General features: G+C 32.0%; 1 long non-coding RNA gene across 1 annotated transcript; it reads left to right on the forward strand.

Annotated features, from left to right (window-relative positions):
- The first annotated feature begins 429 nt into the window (after positions 1-429).
- LOC135147761 (uncharacterized) lies at positions 430-1,516 on the forward strand. Its single transcript, XR_010285558.1, has 3 exons — positions 430-880; positions 1,198-1,246; positions 1,383-1,516. It is a non-coding gene; the product is annotated as an uncharacterized LOC135147761 (long non-coding RNA).
- Positions 1,517-23,333: the final 21,817 nt, after the last annotated feature.

Below are 23,333 nucleotides of genomic sequence, written 5' to 3' on the forward strand. Positions count from 1 at the left end.
TTGCATATATACATAACATAAATTAATTTTTTTAATGCATGACTAATATTGTTAGTTCAAATTTTCTTATATTTCTACATCAACAATTAATAGGATCAATTATTTTGTTTACTAGACACAATAATCCTACTATATTTTTGTAAAAGATCATATAAGATAAGTATAAAATATTTATTTTTTACACCACCAACTTTTTATATATTTAAAAATCTATTTTTATGATATTTTGATAATCAACTATAAATAAATACTTGAAAAGAATTCATTTTTTCAATAATTCAACTTCACAATATATTAAAATATAATATTTTTATTATTTATGATTCAATTTGGTATCTCAGCTTTGGAGACAAGCCATTTCATTTTCCCCACATAATTTTTAGTCCCCCAGCAATCCCAAATTTTCATTTCCCCCTCTAGCGTTAAACTCAAATTTTGGTTTCCCCCTCCCTCTCTTTGTATCTTTCTTCTTCTACATCTCCGATTAGTATGTAGAAGGTGAACACAGTACACCAGAGAAGCTATCGAAACAAGGGAAGCTTGCTCTTGCATCATATTCACTTACCGGCTTCCCCCTTATGCTTCTCTCTTTCAGGGGTCTCTCTTCTCTTCTCTCTCTCACGGGTCTCTCTTTTCTTCTCTCTCTGGCCATCTAGCTCTATTCTCTTCTCTCTCTCTCTGTCTCTCTTCTCTGTCCGGCTCTTTCTTCTCTTCTCTCTCGATGTCTCTCTTCTCTTTATCCTCTTTTTGTTTGTGATTAGGATTTGTTTTACATACTAACCGTTCTTTTTGGCTTGCTTTGTAAGTGGAGTGTGTTGATTCTCTGAAGCAGCTAAAGGAGAATAAGAATTTGATTCGCATCTTCATTCTGCTTTTGCAGGTCCAAACCCTAGATTCTCAATTTATATTTTTTTAATCAATTGCATATTGAGTATGAATGTGTCAATAATTGTTCCCACACCACAGAATGTGTGTGTTTTATATTATGCTTGCCAAATCTTACTGCTTCTGTAAATACTATATGTAAATATGAAAGTCTATGTGAAGCAAAGGAGACAACATATAAGCCAAAAGTAGGCAGTGCTAACTATTCGCTCTTGTTTTCTCTGCTAAATTTAGATCCCTTGTTTTCCTCTTTGTCATGAGCTCATCTTTTACTTATTATTATTGATAAATATTTCCCTTTGTTGTTTACAGGAATGATATTGAAGTAGAAGCACTAGTGATGAATTGAGAAGAATACCAGGTATTATATAAACAAAATTAAGTTAAGTTTTCACTTTGACTATATCATATTAAAGTGCTCTTTGTAAATTCTGATTATATGGCTGCCAGATTAATTATTTTGCTTACCTTGTGTTTCAAACTTCTGGGAAGCGTAGCTAGCACTACCTTCCCTTCCCAAATGGCCTGAAGGATTGCTAATAGCATACATGTGTAAGTGACACAAATTGGGGGAGGAGCCCCTGCTGAAATTTTACTCAGAACCATTGAGTGTGTGACATTTTAATATATCAGTCCACACAGTTAACTAGTAAGTGATATTATAATTAATTTATACTTGTCATTATATTATTTTCCAAGTTTAAGTTATAGGTAAGTATGGTGTACTCTTAGTTCATTTAAACATGTTGATATCAGTGTCAACCAAATGTATTTCAAACCTCATACAGATTTTTGGTCTTGATATCTAGTAAGCTCTATTCCTTGTGAACCTATTCATTTTGTATTAAATGTATGTACGTGAATATTATTCCTACTCATAGATCACAAGTGAATTACTGGTGCTGCAACACTCTCTATCAGATTAGGTACAAGGGTGTTGGAAAGCAGTGTGGGCAAATAATTATTGTCGTACCATATTGTATAATTGATTCAAAGGCAGTTACCTAAAATATAGATTTCCTGTATTAGTCAAGATATGTATGATTTAAATCCTTGTTTTGAGGAGCCTATCAAGGCACTGATGTAATGTATAGTTTGCAATAGTCTATGACAGGTCCTGATTGGAACCTACCATGACTGGTAATTTTTAAAGCCTACAAAGTCCGCATAATGGCACCCTTCTTGCCTACAATAAAGATTATAGTTTTTATTAATACTTTATGTAGATATTGAGAATCATGTATTTTAAGCTTGAAAGAAGTAACGACTAGTTACTTGTTAGTTTGTTTATAGTGGTAGTGGTTATTACAAGCTGTTTTCTTTTTACTCCTTTTTCTGGTGCTTAATTGATATTCAAATATGTTATAGGTTCATGATACATCAGATCCAGTGGTGAAGAAGTTAGGTGTTGACTCACTTCCTACTTTGGTTGGTTGGACTTCGAACTGGGAGAAGCATATCTTAAAAACAGGAATCTCCGTAAAAGATCTAAAATCTGCAGTTCACGATCTTAGTGGTTTACTTGATGGTTTAGAGAAGAAGAATAAAAAGGCTGGTTCAACAAGCAGAAAACAACAGACTGAACCTCTTTCTCCTTGGGTATCATCTACCTTGGTGGTTGAGCTTTTGTTAGTAGAATCTGGTGCTTGCAAGCAAATTGGGTGGCAATGTGGCTGGTTTAAGATATTGTTTCTTTAAATCTATTTTTTTCTATAGGTAGAACTACTGCGAGCGGTCTAAACTTATTTGTGTTTGTATATTGTTACTGTAGTTGGCAATGGAAACTTTTGTTACTAATTTATGGCTTCTTAATTATATTCTTGAGCATAGTTTAATTAGGTTATGTAAAACCATTGTCTGACATAACTAAATACAAAAGGAAAAAAAAAACAGTTGTCCCAAGCCTTACAAACAACACAATATTAAGAATAAAACCGTTGTCTAGGACATATACAAACAAGTAAATAGTAGTCACAAACCATTGTCTAAAGCAATATTACTCGAGCATCTGAAAATAAAAACCGTTGTAGAAAAGCTTTCAAGACAATTGTTCTAATATACAGACTAGTGTTATATGGGCCTTACACAAGTGGCCCATTCTACAAGACCGTTGTACAATGTAGTAAAACACAAGCCGTTATGACACAAATATTCTTGTCTGATACTCTTACTAACAAGTGAGTAAAATCAAAATCTGTTGTGGATACTCCTAATAACAACACAAATTGAAAATATGATTGTTGTTGTGAATTGCTTATAACAACACTTTGTTAAATGATTCCGTTGTTGTTACTGAATGTAACACAACACGCAGAAAAACATAAATCGATGTATTTCTTGATCTCACACAACAGTACGTACCGTTGTCTGAGGTGCGTATCAGACGGCATCTCAATAGACCACGGTTTTCTTGGGTATCAGACAACGGGCAAAAACCGTTGTCTGATGCTGTTTTTGTTGTAGTGTCCCTTCTACCATTTGTTCCCGTTCAACATTATTTGTAACCTGGCAAACAATAAAAGTCAGCTAGCTAGATAATTATTTTTAAATGAAAGTTTGAAAAGAAGTGTATACATGCTTGAATTAATACAAGTACAAAGTAATATTTAACAAAATAAGAAATATTTCAAGTTGAATAAGATGAAGTAGAAGTATACTAATACTTATCTAAGAACCATTAGTTAACAAATAAAATACGGAGGCATTAACTTAAGGAAAACTTTGTTATCGAAGTTGAAAGAAACCACAAAATTAGCAACGTTTTATCATTCACTACATATGATGCACGCAATCAACTGAAAAGAGAAAAAAAAAATCTCCACACAAATCAAGTTGAATAAGACCAAGTAGTAGGAGCACGAACACGATTGGATAGCCCTATCCTCTATTGTGCCTGGACACCCGGGTTCGACTCTGGCTCACCTGAAAAGTATTAGACTAGAGTCCGTAGTTAACATGCATGTAACCTCTCTGACCACTGTGTCGTAAATATTCTCAAACAAAAAACAAGTTTTTATAGCCCACTATGAAGCACATTTGATTTTCTAATCAAGGTGTTTTATATAATTATACTTGCTAACCCATTTAAGATAAAATAATTAGCACCTCCCCATAATTAAAAACTACCTAATTGGAGTTTGAGATTCAGACTGAATTTGGGCAAATTGTTTGGAAAATGTCCCATAAAAAAAAGAGAAGAGAAATATGTCATTTTGACTAGAATTATCTTCATATAGTGTGTAGGGATTAATATTGAAATATTGATATTGTGGCATATAATGAATTCCTAAACTAAGAAATGTGATCAGGTAGTATCTTAATAAATAACAAAAAAATTTATTATCATGGTGAATTAACTACGAGAAATTCAAAAAGTTTCATTCTCTGGAGTTTATATATAAACATTGACACCAAATACCAGTTTCTTTATGGCCTGCTATGTCATCCCTAGTACCCTAACTTTCATTTCTGTTATATTTATTAGAACTATTTTTTGGGTTTCTCTCATCGCCATGACATGAGATGGTGTAACTTTTACATCATACTGATGTACAAATTATACCATGATTGTTATTATATCATAGATAAAAACAAATTACATGGAAAATAGTATATTCGATCTTTATCGAATTTTATATATATATATATATAGGCTCATGATCAAATAGAAATCACTCTTAAAATAAAAACTAAAAACCAGTTTCCCTACCACTATTTATAACTACGGGTATCACTAATTTATACTGCACTAATCACTGTTTTTATACAGTATGTAAACAGCGATTTTTATTATCAAAATTGAGAAAATCTACTTATCTAAACTATTGATAATCGATTATAGATGATCAATTTCATCCGTAGAAGGTTCTTGGCGGTAGGAAGCCGCAAGAGAAGTTGTATGATGATGGTAAGTAGTCGTTAGTTTTGTAAGTTATGATGGAAAGTGTATGTGATTATTAGTGATGATAAACAATGGTGGCAAGTCATTGAAACGTCTGGTATGGTGGTAAGAGGTCCATTATTACGATTTAGGTGAAGATGATGGTTATATACGTTGCATATATGTGTGTATATATATTTATATTCGCGAGATATGCTATATATAAATTAGTGATATGTTATGTACAAATTAGTGATTTCTGTAGTTAAAAATAGTGATAAAAAATGTCCAGAAATTGGTTTTTAGTTTTTAGGCTAATTTAGTTTCTATTGGAGTAGGACTCTATATATATATATATATATTTCCTATTTTACTATTTTATTTATTTCATTTTTTATGAGTGAAAACATATATAAGTTTATTGGTTTGAAAAACATACATCTCACCCAAACAATACATTCTACCATCATTTAATAATAAGCATAATATACGTATAAATTATGGATATCAATATCTTAATTTATAAATAAGACCATATGAGAGCTCATAATTTGATAACAAATTTATTTCAAAGAGATGTAAACTCATTGCTCATCACTCGATTAATAACCACTTATCATTACAAGAGAAATGCACTTATCATTACAAGAGAAATGGGTCTCAGAGAAATTAGGAGGCATACATTTATTTTATTTAACATAAATGCATTGCTATTTGTAAGGCATACAGCAAGCCTTCTTATTAGAAAAAAACATGTTCAACAAATATGGTTGTGGCTCCGCAAATTGGACATTTGTTGTCCCTCCTTAACCATTGCCTTATACATTGCACATGATATTCATGTCCACATCGAAGACCCCCAACTAGTTCCTCAGCTGCATACTCATCCTGGCATATGACACATATATCAGGTTCTTGGCTAGGACTTGTAGTTGTAGCATTACAATATCTTATTTGTAAATGTTGCATAATTGTTCCCTATGACAATCTGCTGCTATCAACTCGTCCCATTTGCTGAAAATCTGAATTTAATAATCTGAAAAGTAGCTGTAGCTGTAGCTGGGGATCAAGTGCTCTTGGGGTCCTAGAGACTTCCTCCTACAAGAATTCAGATGAGGAAGAAAGCATATTAGATATAAATTTATGCCATGCAAATATTAAACATGAGTTACCTTTGGCTTGAACGACAATATTGGCAAAATGATTAAGGTTCAGGGCAACTTTAAGTGGGTACTAAATCAAGAACAAAATTACAGAAAAATTTTAACAATGGAAAGAGGGAGATGAAATTACTTGAGGAGAGTGAATGTGAAGGGAAGGATGATTATTCTGGAAAACATGCATTGCCCGATGATCTCTGGGTTGACCATTATCTTCTTCTTCTGTGGGTAGCATGTTAAGATCAAGAGGATGGAGGTTGAGATCAATAATAGGGCTAACCCGAGTGGAAATACTAATGGCTGCACTAGCTTCACCCACATGAGGACGAGGGTTTTGTATTTCTGACTCATGGGTTGCCATATGATCTCTGCCTTCCTCCTCCTCCAATTCCTCCTCTGTCGGTGGTAGCATGTTGAGATCAAGAGGATGCATGTTGAGATCAGGAACAGTGCGAATCCGTGTAGAGATAGCAGCTGCTGCATCCCTCAGATTAGGGTTTTGCATTTCACTAGAAAGCAGCAAAACTTCTGCTTCCCTGTCATCACTTCTTCCCTTTTGTTCTGGTTCACATTTGTAACCTGGCAAACAATAAAAATCAGCTAGCTAGATGATTATTTTGAAATGAAAGTTTGAAAAGAAGTGTATATATGCTTGAATTAATACAAGTACACAAAATAATAAATAATTTTAAAACATATCTGCATCAAATATAGCCAAACAAGTAACAATCTAGGTAAATTAAATATTCTTATATGCAAATATTATATTAAGTATATTTACTTAATCTTTTAAGGTAAAAACAATACTTATACATTAGAAAAGATAAAAATAAAAATAAATACATATCGAAAGTAACTCATCTCTTTAAATGACTTCAAATTATTTTACATTAATTTTACAAACGTTTAAAAAAATTATTTCTAAACATCTTCAACTTATTTTTATATATTATTGATTTCATATTTTAAAAATTAAAAAAAAACATATAGAGTAATTAAATATTCTTTGATAATATTCTTTCATTAATTATATTTAATAGATAATATTATTTCATTAATTAAATTAAATATAAGACATTTTAATAGAAATTATAAAGCCTATTAGTTTGGCTCATAAGAATCATACATAATTACAAGAGTTTCAAAATAACAAGTACAAATACTAAATAAAAATCAATTATAAAGAGGATATTTCACGATCATGCCTATAATAATTGTGTAAAGGGGATAAAGAGTATTTGCATCATGTTATAAATAATGAATTATTGAAAGATACAAAAGAGGATATTAGTGGTGTAAGTTGCATTACCTGATCAATAGAAGGATGATTGAGTGATAATTCTGAATAACCATCCTCTAATATCATTTGATAGCTTGATTGATCGGGGTGATTGCTAGACTCTTCAACCAATAGTTGGTACCCATTGTTGGAAGTTTCCATTGATTTGTAATTTCTTCAAGCAAATTTAACTGGTTTTATATATAGGCGGCGGATTTGTATCTTGTAGGACAAAGTGGGTTTGATAGCTAGGGTAATGTGTTATGATTATATAGGCTGCGATTTGTGGCTTGTAGGACAGTGCGGGTTTGATAGGGTAATGTGTTATGATTATATAGGCGGCTAATTGGGCTTTTTCAATTTGGGCCCATGAAATTAGAAAGATAGTTTATAAATCTTTGGTTGGGCTACCTTGTCCACTCACGCTTCCAATGTAAACACCCTTGTAATTAAGGATTAGAGTGTTACACATATTTTTGATGTAAGGAGTTTTGAAATTAGCACCCTATTGAGTAAAGGTAATATGAGGAAATTCAAGGTATCAAAGCATGGTACAACAGTCAACACATGTGATAACAGATCATGTGTACTAGTGATTTGATTAACTATTGAGATATAGTCAAAACTACTAGCCATTTTTAATTTTTAGGTAAACACTAGAATTTTGTCTATATCATTCTTTGAAATATATAAATAAAAAAATCTTTTTTTTCAAGTTGGTCTCCATTATTTCCCACTTCCTACTTTTCTGTCTTAAACATTAGTCAGAATATATACTAATATTAATAATAGTGAAGATTGCGATGATGATTCCAAAAGAAAATCACACTAAGGTAAATAGTGATGCTGCAGTTTTTGGGCCTTCTAACTGCTACAGTTTTGCGTCTGGATTAAAGCAAAACAATTAAATGATGTTATAGTAGAAACAGACTGTCTTGCTGCTGTCCAAGCAATTAGAGGGAGTGCTGCAATGACTTCATATTTTGGAGGCTTGATCCAGGAATGCAGGGACTTAATGAAGGAAGTAAAAGACAAAGGTGTAATCATGCATTTGCTAGATGTAGTTATTCTGTAGCTGACCGCATCTGGAAGGCGAATGAAGCCTCCCCAGAAATTATCCATGTACTCAGAAACGATTTTAAGTAGTGAAGTCTATTTCTCTGTTGGCAAAAAAATATAGCATTGGTATTGTGGCATACAATGAATTCCAAACCTAAGAAATGTGATATAGCTAGTATTTTAAAAAAATACATAACAAAACTTTTATTGTCATGATGAAATTAACTGTGAGAAATTCAAAAAAAAAATCCCATCTCTCAAATTTATAAACATTGACACCAAATAAGAGTTTCTTTATGAGATGCTATGTCATCCCTAGTACCCTAAGTTCCATTTCCTTCTCCCATTACATTTATTAGAACTGATTTTTGTAGGTTTCTCTCATCCCCACCACACTATATGGTGTTAATTTTTACACCATATTGATGTACAAACTATAGCACGATGGATATTATATCATTGGAGACCAAAAAGATAATGTTTTTATATATTTTATCTATTTTATTATTTATATTTATTTTTATATTTCACTTTGTTGATAATTGTTATTTTGCTAAGATCACAAAGTTTTAAAGGTAAACATTATATAAAATATTTAATTAGAAGAAACCATTCACATTTTTATGAATGAAAACACAGGTTTATTGGGTTGAAAAGCAAACATTTCACCAAATAATACATTTTACCATCATTTAGTAATACGCGTAAAATACATAAAATTATGGATATTAATATCTTAATTTATAAATAAGACCATATCAGAGCTCATAATTTGATAAAAATTTTATTTTCAAGAGATGTAAACGCATTGCTCATCACTAGATTAACCACTTATAATTACAAGAGAAATGGGTCTTAGTGAAATTAGAAGACATAAATTTATTTTGTCTAACATATATGAGTTGTTAATTTGTAATTAAGGCATACAGGCTTGTTTATTGAAAAAAACAGGTTCAACAAAAATAGCGGTGTCTCTGCAAACTGGACATTTGGTGATCCTCCTCAACCATTTCTTTATACATTTCATATGATATTCATGTCCACATCGAAGACCTCCAACTAGTTCCTCAGCTGCATATTCATCCTGGCATATGACACATATATCAGGTTCACCCACATGAGGACAAGGGTTTTGTATTTCTGACTCATGGGTTGCCATATGATCTCTGTCTTCCTCCTCCAATTCCTCCTCTGTCGGTGGCAGCATGTTCAGATCAAGAGGATAAATGTTGAGATCAGGAACAGGGGGATCCGTGTAGAGATAGCAGCAGCTGCATCCCTCACATTAGGGTTTTGCATTTCATTAGAAAGCAGCAAAACTTCTGCTTCCCTATCATCACTTCTTCCCATTTGTTCCGGTTCATCATTTGTATCCTGGCAAACAATAAAAGTCATCTAACTAGATGATTATTTCTAAATGAAAGTTTGAAAAGAAGTATATATATATATATATTTAAATATGTTTGGATTTATACAAGTACAAAATAATATTCTAATAATTATAAAACATGTCCACATCAAACATAACCAAACAAGTAACAAACTAATAAAATTAAAAAAAAATATTACTTACACATTAGAACAAAACATAAAAATAAAAATAAGTACTTATCGCAAGTAGCACATCACTTTAATTTACTTCAATTTCTGAACATCTTAACTAATGTTTACATATTATTGACTTCATGTTTAAAAATGAGAAAAAATACATGGAGTAATAATATATTGTTTGATAATGTTCTTTCATTAATTATATTAAATATAAAATATTTTAGCTAGTAACAATTATAAAATTTATAAGTGTGGTCCAAAAAACATACATGATTATAAGAGAGTTGAAATATCAAGTTCAAATACTAAAGAAAAAACAAGTATGGGAAGATGTATGCTAAAATATCAAATAATAACCAGCAAATTGATAATTCACGGTCATACTTATAATTGGTGTATAAAGAGGATAAAGAGTACTTTCAACACTATAAAATAATGAATTGTTGAAAGATACACAAGAGGATATTAATGGTATAAGTTGCATTACCTGGCCATACGAAGGAGTATTGAGTGATAATTCTAAATAACTATGGTCCACTATCATTTGGTAGCTTGCTTGACCTGGGTGGTTGCTGGACTCTTCAAGTTCAAGATAGTGCCCATTGTTGGAAGTTTCCATTGAAGTTTCCATTGATTTGTAATTTTTTGAAGCAAATTTAACTGGGCGGCTGATTTGTAGGACAATGTGGGTTTAATAGGGTAGTATGTTACGATTATATAGAATGGGAAGGCTGCTAATTAGGCTTTTCAATATGGGTCCATGAAATTAGAAAGATAGTTTTTAAATCTTTAGTTGTGCTATCTTGTCCACTCACCCTTCCAATGTAAACACTCTTGCTCAGGCTTGGAGTATTACCTATAATTTTTTATGTAATCAGTTTTGAATTAGCTCCCTCATTAAGTAAAAGTAATATCAGGAAATTGAAGGCATCAAAACTTGGTACAACAAATGTGGTAACAAATTATTTGTACTAGTAATTTGATTAACTACTAAGATTTAGTAAAAACTACTGATCATTTTAAATTTTTAGGGAAATACAAGTATTTTTCTATATCATTCTTTGAAATAAAAAATAATCTTTTTTTTCCAAGTTGGTCTCCATTATTTCCCACTTCCTACCTTTTGGTCCACATTATTTCCATATTAGTCGAAATATATACTAATACTAATATTGATAATAAGGAAGATTATGATGATGATTTTTATAATAATGATAATGATGATGATGATGATGATAATGATGATGATGATGATGATGATCATAATAATAATAATAATAATAATAATAATAATAATAATAATAATAATAATAATAATAATAATAATAATAATAGCAGCAACAAAAAATGATTAGACCGACTGATGTTGGAGTAAGATTCTTTATTTTATAATATTTATTTGGAATCCACTAATATATTATTGGTATTTTTATAGCTTGATTTTCTTTTCAAAATACTAATTGTGCTCATCATGTGCGAGTTGTGGACACAAACATAATTTGGTCTATGACTTAGTAGATGGATACTCATTTATCATAACCAATTCAGAACAAGATATTTTTTTACATAGAAAATAGTATATTCGATCTTCATCAAATTATATATATATCTTACCTATTTTATTATTATATTTGTTTATCTATTTCACTTTGTTGATAATTGTTATTTTGCTAAGATCACAAAGTTTTAGAGGTAAACATTATTTATAAATATTTAATTAGAAGAAACCGTCTTCATTTTCACGAGTGAAAACATAAGTTTATTGGGTTGAAAAACATACATTTCACCCAAACAATACAGTTTACCATCATTTTGGAATAAGCATAAAGTACATATATAAATCATGGATATTAATATGGATCTTAATTAATTTATAAATAAGATAATATCAGAGCTCATAATTTGATAAGATTTTTATTGTCAAGAGATGTAAACTCATTGCTCATCACTAGATAAACCACTTATAATTACAAGAGAAATGGGTCTTAGAGAAATTAGGAGACATAAATTTATTTTATTCAACATATATGCATGTCTTGCTAATTAGTAAGGCATACAAGCTTGTTTATTGAAGAAGAACATGTTCAACAGAAATGGTCCGGGCTCTGCAAATTGGACATTTGTTGATCCTCATGGGTTTGCACACTGAGACATCCTGGGTTGCTCTCTGCCGCATCCCTTTTTTATCCAACATCACCTTCCTGCCCTGGCACTTCAACAGCCATATCAGCTGGGGCCCTAGCATGAAAGGGGATTGCCTTAACAAGCTTACTTACATGGTCCTCCAAAGATTTATCCTCACCACTAATGCCCAAGGATACTACAAAGTTGTCTAAACAAATCTTGTAACAATTTGTGGTTGAGGCCACAGCCTTATATATTGCCTTCTTACCTGAAGCCTGGGCATCATGTGCATCATTAATTGCCTTCTTTGCATAGGTCTCAACACTCTCTGCCTGTTTGGTAGCCTTCTCCAACTTTACCTTGAGATCAAGCCTTTCCAGATGATTATTTGAGGAGAGTGATATTACTTGAGGAGAGTGAATGTGAAGGGAATGATGATTAATTTCTAACACATGCATTGCCAGATGATCTCCGGGTTGTCCCTTATCTTCTTCCTCTGTGAGTAGCATGTTAAGATCAAGAGGATTCAGGCTGAGATCAATAATAGGGCTGACAGCTGGAGTGCGAATAATAACGGCTGAATCAGCATCACCCACATGAGGATGAGGGTTTTGTATTTCTAACTCATGGGTTGCCATATGATCTCTGTGTTCCTCCTCATCTACTCCCATTTGTTTGGGTTCAAGATTTGTAACCTGCCAAATAATAAAAGTTAGCTAGCTAGATGATTGTTTTAAAAATAAAAATTGTTATACATGGAAGTATTTTTATGCTTGAATTAATACAAGTAGATGGTAATATTAAACTAATATTATTAAAACTTGAATGTATCAAATATAATGACACAACCAACAAAATAATAAAATTAAAAATATATATTAATATATCCAAATATCATATTGAATATTTTTAAAAATATTATCAAGGGAATAACAACGATTACAAATTAGAACATACTTTTTTAAATAAAAGTAAATACATATCAAAAGTAGTTCTGCTCTCTAAATGATTGTTGGACTTATTTTAGACAAACTATTCAAATTTTAACTAAATTTTTCTTAATAAACAATTCCAACTAATTTTTAAAATTTCCTGACTTTCTGCTTTATAAATCTGAAAAATATATGGAGTAATAAAATATTTTTCAAAATATATATCGAATATAAACATAATAAAATTTTAGAAACTCACGGTCAATAAAAAGTATACATGATTATAAGAGAATTCCAAAACAACAATTTCAAATACAAAATAAAAACAATATATAAGGAGGGTTACATTAACATACCACATCACCACCAGCAAGATGATGATTCTCCATCATCCAAACAATAGGTGTTTAAATCTGGTAAAAAATATTTGAATCTGGATCAAATAATGAATTATTGAAGGATATATAAGAACATATTAACATTTATGTTGCATTATAGGACAAAAACAAACAGGGATGATTGAGAGAAAACACTAAATAGCCATGTTGTATATGATTCAATACCTAGGTTGATGTTGGTGCTTGTTGATGGTTATTGTTGGAGTTTCGAGTGCTCTGTAAGTAATTTCATCTGATTTTTGTATAAGCGGCGTAATTGTAGGATAATGTAGAATACAAAAGAGTTTTTGTATAAGCGGCGCAATTGTAGGGTAATGTAGAATACACATGATCATATGTTATGCTTATATAGGCAGGGAACTGGGCTTTTTCATTTTTGGGCCAATGAATAACAACTCCAAGGGCTACAGGTAAAATTGCTTATGCAGCAATAACATGGGCTTCTTCAACGCAGCCCAATTATTAGCTAAATATTTATTAATAGTATTATTCAAATAAATATCAATTAAAATCAATTTTTTCACAGATTATTCAAATTGTATGATGATTTAAATATTTACTTTTAAATAAACCGAAATTCATACGTACACTAGTATTTAAATATTCGGCGTATAATCATTTACATCACATTTTATCTTATTTTAACACCTTTTATCTTTTCTTCCCGACTAAACATTTCACATCACTTTAATTTATATTTTATTATCTTCTAAATTTTAAAATAATATTGTAAAAGATGCTATTAATTAAACACTACAAGAAAAACAGGTTATTTTTGACCGGTTATTTTTGACCGCCTTATTTTTGACTGAAAGCGGTCAAATATAAGGTTAAACTCGCATGCCACCAAGTCAAGGCTAAAATTGACCGATTAATTTTGACCGCTCATAATTCTGACCGTTTTCGGTCAAATTTATCCGGTCAATTTTAAATGGTGGGCCCCGAAAAAAATGGAGGGAAAGTTCCCGCCAAACTTTAATTCGATGATGTCATTAAAATTGACCGGTCGCGGTCAAATTTGCCTGCGGTCGAAATTATTATCTAGGCGGGAATTTTCCCGCACAAATTTTTAAAAATGTGGGAAAACTATTTTTGACCGGATGCGGTCGAAACTATTTGCTAGGCGGGCCCATTTTCCCGCACAAAGTTTCAAAAAAACCCTGAAATATATTTTTGACTGAAGTTGGTCAATATTAACTAAAATTGACCGAAAATGACGGTCAATTTTATCCGTTTTTCTAGTAGTGAAATTTAATATATCAAAATAATAAAATTAGAAACATAAAGTAAGTAATATTTGAAAAGTCAGGTAGGACAAATTTGACCAAGTTCTCATTTTGTGTGCCAACTTGTCGTGTTATTTTCAAACAAAGATGCCAAAAATGATGTCGGAGAGAAGATAAATAAAAATATTATTTTGATTAGAGGCAAATATGGCCTCACCTAAACCGTTGCAAAGTTTTGTTAGTCAGTTTCATTTTGAGTGAAATAGCTCATTTCAACTTGGGTCCTTGACGTGAACCTAAAAATTTCACCAATTAAGAATGAACAATAGACATCGTTGAACATATGATTATGTGCTAACATAGTGATCTATTCTGCACAACAGCTCTCTATTAAGCAACGGTAATATGAGCAAATCCAACAGCTTTTTTAAACGAATATATAAGTTCAATATAGAAAATGTGGCACCAAATTACGTATACTAGTAATTTCCTAAATTCCTAAAATATGGTCAAAATCACTAATTGTTTTTTATTTTTAGATAACCATTAGTATTTCTCTATATCATTAATTGAAAAAAAAAATCCCTTTTCTATATATGTTGATCCCCACTAGTTCGACAACGACGACAACAAATCTAGGACTAAGACACTATCTGGTGGGGAAAAACTCAAAGATGGAAGACTGCTTTCAAAAAAAAAAAATACTCAGTTTGCAAACAGATTAAAAATAAAACTATTATCTTCTGATAATTATTATATGAAATCCCTTGCATCAAAGTTATCCCAAACTTGTCTTGTATACTCGGCTCCACGATCCTTTTAAGATCTCTTTCAAACATCTTCAAGATAAAAACAAACAAAACAAAGAAAATATGAGTTATTATATAAAATTTAAATATACTATATAATATAAAGAAAGTTAATAATATGTTATTAAAAATATGTTTGTATATATATCATTAAAAGAAAATAATATAAAGTCTAGTCAAGTGAAATTTTCAAATTAGATATCAAAGAAAATAAATAATAAAAAATAATAAACAAATACATAAATAAGGCAATAAAATAGCACGTGATTGCCTCCACATGCCAAAATATGCCACAATCAAGTAATTCATAAATGATGCACTAATAGCTTTAAATTAAGACACAATTAGCGAATTATCTCATTCACAACTCTCCCCGGGCAGGGGCCCCACTTGAAAATTGTTCATCGATCGAGAACAATCGAACAAGTCTACCATTTGCACTCATTTCTACCCCTCCCTCCTCCGTAGGACCATCACTCTCAAGCACTCAGCCTCTCTCTCTCCCAACCTGCTGCCTAAACCCTCATTTGCGACCACATCGTGATACACACTCCTTCAATTCAGCTGTCAGTATCATTAACTCAACCAACACAACCGTCTCACTTCGATTTAGAGGGAAGGGAGGGGCACGAGGGAGGGGCACGAGTGAAGAAAACTGTACTAGTAAATTTGGTAATGAAAACAATTAAAACTTTGCAAGTATTTCCGCTATGTTACTTTACTAATTGAATGATAACAAATATCTTTATACTCCCTCCTTCCCATTTTAATAGTCCACTTTGTTAGGAAAAAATTTCCCATATTATTTGTCCATCTTCTTTGTCCAATACAAATTTATACAACTTTCAATGTTAGCATTTGTTATCCCATACAATTTTCATGATTTACAATGTAAATTATGTTGACTTTCAACAATAATGAATGAAAACTTAGTACTATTTTTGTATAATCTATGCATGACAATGGTAACAACATATCACATTTAATATTTCTTAATATGTGTGATTTGAACAAAGTGGACAATTAAAATGGGAAGAAGGGAGTATTTCAGTAGTAAATTAAGTGTGTAAATGTAGAAAGAGAATAAAATGAATATGATTATTAGAGGTTCCGCAAATGTTGCTACACTATATATTAATGACACTAAAAACAGCCGATTCTACTTCTTTTCAGCATACAACCATTCACACAAATACCTGATTAGCTCAAAATTGGTGAAAATTTTATGTTTCGTTTTTCATAAAAAAGAGAAAATAAGCAAAGATATAATTTTTAACCTTCACTAATCAATATTTATATTAATTTCTCAACTTCCTTTATCAATTTTGTAGAACAATTATAATCTTATTTGTAAAACTAGGAAACTTAACAGTATAAAAGTATATAGATAATAGTTTTTGTAATTGTTTTACCAATTTTAAATGATAGTGACTCGATTAAAACTTTAAAATGTCGCTGAAGGAGTATTGAGCAAAATTAACATTTGAAGGCTGTTTTATTTATGTTTTTGTAAATAATTTATGATCTTCAATGGTAAACACTGGAATACGAGGTACTAATCTTGTCGCAAACAAATGTGGCCCTCAAAGAGTGATTAATACAGTTTATTCTGAAATGTCCAAGACGGGGAGAGTAAAATCGGCAGACTGCAGTATTACAATTGTTGTACTATTTATATATGTATAGTTCTCTTGTTTCAAGTGTGGCTTCTGGTCTACCCCTTTAAAACAACAGAGGCATAAGCACTTGACTCAAAAACAAGAGCTTGGAAATAAAACAAGAGAAATGAAGTTATATATGTTACTGAAAGCATCTTCCTTCTAAAACTGAAATTAGTTGGCCTTGACACTTGACAGTGAAGAACATAACTAAGACATCTAACAAAATGTAGAACTCCGGAACCATCCTCACGCATAAGTAAAAACGTATCAAAACCTTCTCCTAAAACTCTGAAGTTGTCTGTACATTCAAGAATAGTTACCCTGTAAAGCAACATTCTCTGCAAAACCTGTCAAGTGGTAGTCACGGGGTTCATCTTTTATAGCCCTGTCACCTTTAAGTCCTGCCATGTCGACTGCGGCATCAACCGGGGCCCTATTATCGTGTGGTATCTCCTCAATTAGCTGGTTTACGTAGTCCCACAACGATCTGCCTTCACTGGTGGCCAGGTATGCAACAAAATTGCTTAAGCCAATCTTGTAACATTTCTTAGTTGCGCCGGCCTCGTAGATTGCCTTCTTAGCAGCGGCCTTGAAATCTTCTGCCTGTTTGACAGCCATCCCCAATTTCTCCTCAAGATGACGCTTCTCACTAAAAGCTTTAAGGGCAGCCTCTTCTATTGCCCTCTTAGCATAGACTATTGTTTCTTTTAATTCATTCACTTCACCAGCGGTAGCGAGAGAGCAATAGGCATAATGTAGTAGATTATTTGTCAATGGGCTGGGCTTGCAATAAAAATGGAACGGCTCAAAATAATTGGGGCTCTATTTCATTTTGTTGATAATTGTTATTTTGTATAGTGATTTAGAAGAAACCAACTTCATTTTTATGAGTGAAAACACTAGTTTATTGGGTTGAAAAAAATACATTTCAACAAACAATTAATACATTTTAACATCATTTAGTAATTATAAGCATAAAATACATATAAATTACGGATATTAATATCTTAATTTATAAATGAGACCATATATATATCACCTCATAAAATTTTATTTTCAATAGATGTAAACTTATTGCACATCACTAGATTAACCGCTTACAATTACAAGAGAAATGTGTCTTAGAGAAATTAGAAGGCATAAATTTATTTTATTTAACATATAGGCGTTACTAATTTTATTGAAACAAGACACGTTCAACAAATATGGCGGTGTCTCTGCAAATTGGACATTTGGTGATCCTCCTCAACCATATCTTTATACATTTCATATGATATTGATGTCCACATCGAAGACCTCCAACTAATTCCTCAGTTGCATGCTCATCCTGGCATAGGACACATATATCACGTTCACCCACACGAGGACGAGGGTTTTGTATATCTGACACATGGGTTCCTCCTCCTCGACCTCTTCCTCTGTGGGTAGCATGTTGAGATCAAAAGGATGCACGTTGAGATCAGGAACAGGGGGAACTGGTGTAGAGATAGTAGCAGCTGCATCCCTCAGCATGAGGGTTTTGCATTTCATTAGAAAGCAACAAAACCTCTGCTTCCCTGTCACCACTTCTTCCCATTTGTTCCCGTTCATCATTTGTAACCTGGCAAACAATAAAAGTCAGCCAGGTTGATGATTATTTTTAAACGAAAGTTTGAAAAGAAGTATACATATGCTTGAATTAATACAAATACAAAGTATAAATAATTTTAAAACATGCATCAAATTTAACCAAACAAATAACAAACTAACAAAAGTAAAAAATTTATTCTTATATTCAAATATTATATTGAGTATATTTACTTAGTTTTTTAAGATAAAACAATACTTTTTTTTGTCACGATGATAAAACAATACTTATACATCAGGAAAAAAATAAAAATAAAAATAAATACATACTGAAAGTAGCTCATCTGTTTCAATGACTTCAATTTATTTTGGTTAAGTTTTACAAACGTTTACAAAAATATTTATTGCTAAATAACTTTAACTAATTTTTACATATTATTAAATTCATATTTTTTTGAATAAATATTGATTTCATATTTTAAAAATCAGAAAAAAACATGGATTAATAAAATATTTTTTAATAATATTCTTTCATTAATTATATTAAATACAAAACAATTTAATAAAAATTATAAACCTATTAGTTCCGCCCATTAGAATCATACATGATTACAAGAGAGTTTCAAATAACAAGTTTAAATACTAAACAAAAAACAAGTATAGGAAGATGTATGTTAAAATAATAAACAACAACATGATAATCAACTATCATGCCTATAATAGGTGTATAAAGGGGATAAAGAGTATTTGCATCACAGTAGATAATGAATTATTGAAAGATACAAAAGAGGATATTAATGGTGTAAGTTGCACTACCTAACAAAATAAGGATGATTGAGTGGTAATTCTAAATAACTATAGTCTAGTATCATTTCATAGCTTGGTTGACGTCGGTGGTTGTGAGACTCTTCATGTTCAATATGGTGTTCATTGTTGGAAGTTTCCATTGAGTGTAATTTTCTGAAGCAAATTCAAATTTAACTGGTTTTATTATAGGTGAGCGGGGGATTTGTAGGACAATATGAATTTGATAGGGCAATGTGTTATGATTATATAGGCGGCTAATTGGGCTTTTTCAATTTGGACCATGAAATTAGAAAGATAGTTTCTAAATCATGGGTTGTGCTACCTTGCCCACTCACGCTTCCAATGTAAACATCCTTGCTAAGACTATGAGTGTTACCTATATTTTATATGTAACCAGTTTTGAAATTAGCTTCTCATTAAGTAAAGGTAATATGAGGAAATTCAAGGCATCAAAGCTTGGTACAACAAATGTGGTAACAAATCATGTGTACTAGTAATTTCATCAACTATTGAGATATAGTCAAAACTACCGGTCATTTTCAATTTTTAGGTAAACACAAGTATTTTTCTATATCGTCCTTTGAAACAAAAAATAATCTTTTTTTCCAGGTTGGTCTCCATTATTTCCCACTTCCTACCTTTTTGTCCACATTATTTCTATATTAGTGGAAATATATACTAATACTAGTATTCATAACAAATATATTAACCACTTAATTATATATAATTATAAGAGAAATCGGTCTTAGAGAAATTAGGAGGCATAAATTTATTTTGTTTAACATATATGGGTTGCTAATTTGTAAGGCTACAAGCCTGTTTATCGAAGAAAGACATGTTCAACAAAAATGACTGTGGCTGCGGGGCCGGTGATCAACCAGTGCAGTCAGCCCAACTGCACCTGGCCCAAAATGTTTTGAGGCCCCAATTAATCCACCCTGCCTAATTATATGTATCAAATAAAACATTCATCCGGCAGGCTGTCACTTTTCAAATAAAATATATAAACTATTGTGAAGTTATGATCAATGTAATAAAAGTTTAAAATTTCTGTTAAGAATGTAGTTAAATTTTTATTTAATGTACATTTTTTTTCAATAAAAGGGCCCTAAATTTAAATTTAGCACAGGCCTCTTCTTTGATTGAGCGGGGCCTGCTCAGCTGCATACCCATCTAGCATATTGAAAAAATAACCTAATCTACATAATGTATATAAGTTGTTTAGACCTAAGAAATATTTGCAGAGAGGAAAACTAAAACTTCTCATATATATAAACTGATTAAATGGAACCGTTTAAATACTAATGCACATCAATAGTGGTGGCTGTAAAATAGGAAACTACGTGATAGACTTCTAGACTAATACATCTACTCAACTTACTCCACTATACTCCCACATTTCCTCTACTTAACGCTAATTCTCCTAATAACCTGCTACTGCATATGACCAAGTCAGAATATAAATTAAACACTACAGCTAATTTATTCAAAACTAAATAAATAAACAAATACTTAAATAAGTTTAAGATTAAATTTCCAACATTCACCCCCATAATCTTAAACTTATGAACATAATTTATGAATCACTTCTCTTCATTTTGTGATGCACTTACAGAATTTATGAAGCAGTTCTCTTCATTTTGTGATGCACTTCTCACCACCATCTTTTCATTTTGTGATGCACTTCTCACCACTATCAAGTTTGATGCACTTCTCATCAAAAACAATTTTGGAGTATCTCTCTCCAAGGTGCACTTCTCACCCACAATTCTAAATTAAAAATTTCTTCCATGACCACTTGTGCCATGATTTTCTTCTCACAGACTTCTCCGGCATCGCCTTGTCTTTCTCGGCAGCCCTATACTACACATGCATCCCATACTACACCTGTAGCTTTGCCACCATCCTTCTGCAACGCCTACTTAAAACTACATCTTCTCTGCAACACAAACGCCTCTACAGCACAATGTCCGGCACCCGTGACGCCAACACCCAGCAACAACCCAAGGATCGGAGGAAAGGCTGTTAAGCCCTGGTACCCTCTCCCAACCTAGCTCTGATATCATGTTGAAAAAATAACCTAATCTACATAATGTATATAAGTTGTTTAGACGTAGGAAACATTTGCAGAGAGGAAAACTAAAACTTCTCATATATATAAACTGATTACATGGAACCGTTTAAATATTAATGCACATCAATAGTGGTGACTGTAAAATAGGAAACTACGTGATAGACTTCTAGACTAATACATCTACTCAACTTACTCCACTATGCTCCCACATTTCCTCTACTTAACGCTAATTCTCCTAATAACCTGCTACTGCATATGACCAAGTCAGAATATAAATTAAACACTACAGCTAATTTATTCAAAACTAAATAAATAAACAAATACTTAAATAAGTTTAAGATTAAATTTCCAACATATATAGGTTCTTGGCTAGGACTTGTAGTTGTAGCATTACAATATCTAATCTGTAAATGTTGCATAACTGTTCCCTCTGACGACAATCTGCTATCAACTCGTCCCATTCGCTGAAAATATGAATTAAATAATCTGACAAGTAGCTGTAGTTGGGGATTGTTAGATTTTTCAAACTCTCCAGAATATATCATAAATAATATCAGCTTGTGTGTACATGAGCAATCCTGGAATTATGGTGTGCTACTTATCTTCATGCATGCACGGTCAAAACAATACAACGGTCAAAACAATACAGCTCAATGTCGACAGGATGTATAACTATGCTAGAGTAGTTAAAGGAAGGCAACCATGTGAAACAAGGAATACTAGTTAATGCAGCAGCTGGTCATATGTTGAATCCAGGATATATGGTAGGCTATTTACATACAAAGGTGACAAGCAGGTGATTAAGTGGTGATGCAGCAGCTTGGTAATTTGAATTGTGAAGTTGTCAACATGCAAGTCAGATGTATTAATGAAACCGCGTAGATCATCTAAAGAGATGTTGTTGTCCAAGTTTGAAAAGAAATTTGATCCCATGAATTAAGGTGGCTAAATTAATACAGCATATAGCTGGGTAGTGTAGGCAATAAGATCAGTTAGCATATGTGTGGCTTATAAATAGAGGCTATGTTTGTGTTCAATGTAATAGAAGTGAATTTAGAAATATAGAGTGCAAAAGAAAGGAGCCGAAGCTCTGGTCTCTGTGTTGTGAGTTTGTTACTCTATATTAAAGGAAGAGGCTGTAGCCTTATGTATTAATTATTGTGTGCGTAAAGAAAAACAAAAGTTTCATCTGTATCATTACAAATATTACAAATAAAGTGTGTTTGCTCTCCGGTTATATTACATATATTAGTGTATAAATGCCATACACGTTTCCAACAAGTGGCATCAGAGCCGAGGTTTCGTTCGAGAAAAAGAATGGTAAGTTTCCTGGAAGCCCAAGTTCCAATGTTGACGGGCACAAATTATGGAGACTGGAGTATCCAAATGAAGGAATTATTCCATTTTTATGATGTTTGGGATATAGTCGAAAGCGGGTATGATGAGTTCACATCAGCGGCTGAAGTAGCACTGTCAGAAGCCGAGAAGACGACATTAAATGGGTGCAGGAGCAAAAACAACAAGGCATGTTTCATGATTTATCAAGGTGTTGACGAATCCACCTTTGATAATATTGCACATGAAAAAAAAGCAAAAGACGCCTGGGAAATTCTGCACAAATCATTCCAAGGAGTCGATAAAGAAGAAGAGGTGGAGCCTCAAGTATTGCATGGCGAGTTCGAGAATATGAAAATGAAAAATTCTGAAAATATTGAAGAAAATGTTACACGGTGACAAATGAGATGAAAAGAAATGGGGAAAGTCTGGATGATGTTCGGGTCATGGAAAAGTTTCTCCGTTCATTGACAAGAAAATTTGATTATGTTGTAACTACGTTAGAGGAGTCGAAATATTTGTCGACGATTTCGATTTAAGGGCTCGCGTGTTTGCTCCAAGCCCACGAGCTGCGGATAAATCGTTAT

This window comes from Daucus carota, chromosome 7 (assembly GCF_001625215.2).
Source record: "Daucus carota subsp. sativus chromosome 7, DH1 v3.0, whole genome shotgun sequence".
Lineage (NCBI taxonomy): Eukaryota > Viridiplantae > Streptophyta > Magnoliopsida > Apiales > Apiaceae > Daucus > Daucus carota.